Source organism: Saccostrea cucullata, unplaced genomic scaffold (assembly GCF_032062105.1).
Source record: "Saccostrea cucullata isolate Sc308-1 unplaced genomic scaffold, CSIRO_AGI_Scuc_v1 ctg6203, whole genome shotgun sequence".
In the NCBI taxonomy this organism is placed as follows: domain Eukaryota; kingdom Metazoa; phylum Mollusca; class Bivalvia; order Ostreida; family Ostreidae; genus Saccostrea; species Saccostrea cuccullata.
The window spans coordinates 1-3,567 of NW_026927922.1; positions in this window are offsets into that span (position 1 = coordinate 1).

Below are 3,567 nucleotides of genomic sequence, written 5' to 3' on the forward strand. Positions count from 1 at the left end.
GTATGTTATTCTATTCACTCTTTTGTAACCTTTATACGAAGCATTTCCCAATGGTCCTTGCATCAGCTTTGCAACATAATGAAGCAGTTAGCATATTTTTAAAATAATTGACGTCTGCTGAATATTGTTTGCTTTTCTGATGAAAAACGCATCATAGACCTGAAACAATAACAATAATTGTCCACCGCTTTCGCAAAAGCGAGGGGACATTAAATCTCATTCGTCTGTCCGTCTGTCAGTGTGTCAGTCAGTCAGTCTGTCTGTCCGTCCGTCACAAAAACTTTAACCTTGATCATAACTTTTGATATAGTAGAGCTATAACTTTCATATTTCACATGCGTATTTCTTGTGACAAGACCTTTCTTTGAGAACCACCAAATTTGACCTTTTGACCTTGACCTTGGAGTTTGACCCACTTTTACACAAAAGTTCCAAACTTTTACTTTGGCCATAACTTTTGAACGGTAGATACTAGGGCTTTCATACATGTATTTCACATATATATTCTTTATGGTAAGACCTTTCTTTGGATACCAATAACTTTGACGTTTTGACCTTGACCTTGGAGATATCCGTATTTATGAAAAAACTTTAACCTTGGCCATAACTTTTGAATGGTAAGGACTAGGGCTATCATACTTCACATATATAATCTTTGTGAGACCTTTTATTGGATATAAAGAATTTTGACCCATTGACCTTGACCTTGGAGTTTGGTCTACCTTAAAAACTTTAACCTAGGCCATAACTTTTGAACGGTTCGGGCAAGAGCTTTCATACTTTGTCTATGTAATACTTTTGGCAAAACCTTTCTTAAGATACGAACAACTTTGACCCTTTGAACTTGGAGTTTGACCTACCTTTCAAAAACTTATCCTTGACCATAACTTTAGAACGGGTGGTGCTTGGGCTTTCATATTTCACAATCGTATTTCTTGTGAAATGGCCCTATTTGAGGTACCAATATATTTATTTGCATTTAAGAAATGTTTAATCTTCGCTATTTTGCCATACGGGCATATAGTGTTTCACTTTCTTATTACTTTTGATTAAGAAGATACAGGGCTTTCATATTTGGCATGTGCATTACCTGTGACAAGAATTGACACAATATGTCATAAAAAATGACATCCAACCACAAAGACACCGAAAGCACAGGACCACAATTCTTTGAATTTGCTTGTTGACTTTTAAATTAGAAAGGTTCTTTTTTAAAGGAATCTTTTATTCGAGAGTTTAAAAAATATTCTAAGTCAGTTGTTGCATGATTTTATTTTGATCACTAATTCTATAACACTCTAATTTTTGATCATGTTAATTCCTTTATATCTTAAGGAAACCATTTCAACTGAGCACAAATTATGAAGTCAATACGTTTTATTTTCAGTCGTTTTTATCTTGGCTCTTTCTGAATAAAAGGCTACAATTATTTTTTTTATTTCGGTTAATGAAAATTTCTGAAAAAGAAAAGTAGTTTCTCATAGAACAAAAAGCATTGTTACGTTAAATATATTCTTACGTCACAGTTGCGAGTAGTTTAAAATTATGTTCGCTTACCCGGCTCGTAGTAAACAATTTGGTTGGTAGGAATTTGGAAAAATTTCAACATCAGTGCTAAATATTTGAAAATTTATTAAAAAATAGGTACTTTTAAACTTAAAGATAGTAGATGATCCAGGAGAAAATTCTAAAATGAAAAAAAAAAATCGTTTGCTTGAGGTAAAAATAATAAAAAACAGTTTGAGTCGGGTCGTTGGCCGGAAGAAGACAAACATAATTAAGGATGGCTTGGTAATGAAATATGTCACGTAATTTTACAGCGTTTTTAGTATCTTTATGTTAAATTAAACCAAATATAAATATAATCAATATTTTTTTTCGTTGAATGATGAAAAAAGTGAATTTTTACTAGTGCTACCAAAGTTAGCAATATGGGTTTTATAAGAAATATAGGAGAAATAATTTTTTCGATAAAAGGGGATAATTGTAAGAATTTTTTAAAATAACAAAATGCAATGTTTGCTTACTTTTAGCACTAAAAAATTTTCTTTTTTATGCATTATTCGTTTCAAGATATCTATATAACAGACTTAACGTCCTTCTCTTAGTTTTAGCATTAATCAGCAATACTGTATTAAGGCTAATGAAAAGATATATTCACAAAAAAGATGCTGGACAGTTGTTGTGTTTTTCAATAATATACCTAAGTAGTCATTTTTTATAATACGACTAAGTTTTTTTAACAACACATATTAGTCAAGTTAATACATTGTATATTGAAAACTGTAGCATTGTGGATACTATTAATAATTTAAATAAAAGAGTGTAAAAGTTATGTTTTATAATGTGAAAAAACTTAAACCATATTAAAAGAAAATCAATTCATTTCCACTGTACGAGAGGTGATCAAAAAGTTCGCGTTCTAATTGAAAAACTTCCATAAAAGAAACAATATTTGGATTTAGCGTTGATTATACTTTAAATTAGTCCTCTCCGATTTTAATGCACATCTGCCACCGTTCTGCTCATGCGCGAATCACATGGTATAGGCGGTCCAGTGACCTACTACGTAGTGTTCTGTCACAAAAATTGAAACATTTTTCTGAGTTTAATATTTCTTTCATTGCAAGTTAATTTTCATAACGAGAACAGTTCATTTGTCAGTAATGGTCAAATCTCGGCAACAGAATAAGGGCATAAGAATATCCTTTCCCAGAATGAGCATGGTCACCATAAAAACCCAAATCCTCTGTCTCGGGAGAGTCGTTTATTCAAGGTGAATAAAGTATGGGCACCTCCTTATTATCATATCTAATATGTTTAAAATCTAATTAAAAGTAAACGATATCTTAGGTATGTAATAATTATGTTATTGATAAGACATTCAACTATTTCTTAAACTGTAAATTGGAGGTCTTTCATTACAAATTGCTTAATTAAAAATACATCTCATTTCAAACGTGCTTTCACTGGGCAACAGAACAAATATCATTTTTAACCATCTCCCTTCCTTTACTAAAACAATCAGTCCAACCATTGATTAAATTTCCAGTCTTTTGTCTGAATTAACTGTATACAAATTATTATACGCAACTGCAAAAGAATTTTCAAGATATAGCTCAAACTTTACAGCCGTTCGTTTAACGAGTACGACTAAAGCAACCATTTTTTGTCATAAGTCATCTACATATTGCCGTCATTTTTTACTTTGAGACGTCACAAACAAGTAGCAAAACATTATTCAGCATATGCTATTTATAGAACATGTGTATTGCTTTGTATATAACAAATTTTATTAGAGTCTGAATTGTGATTTTGTAGATAAAGAGATACAATATTTGAATGTAGATCTATGTAAATCATTGTATGAATGCAGAAAGAACTTTTGAGCTTGAATACTGTTCGTATTCTCCATTTTTTATCTATGAAGAATCAGTTACTTTTTCCACACTGTATATACTAGCGTTCAGAACTGTAACACTTGTTACATATAGTGTATACAAAATATAATACACAAACTACTAACGGTATAAAATTTTTTATTCCAATAAAAGTTGTATTGCATGA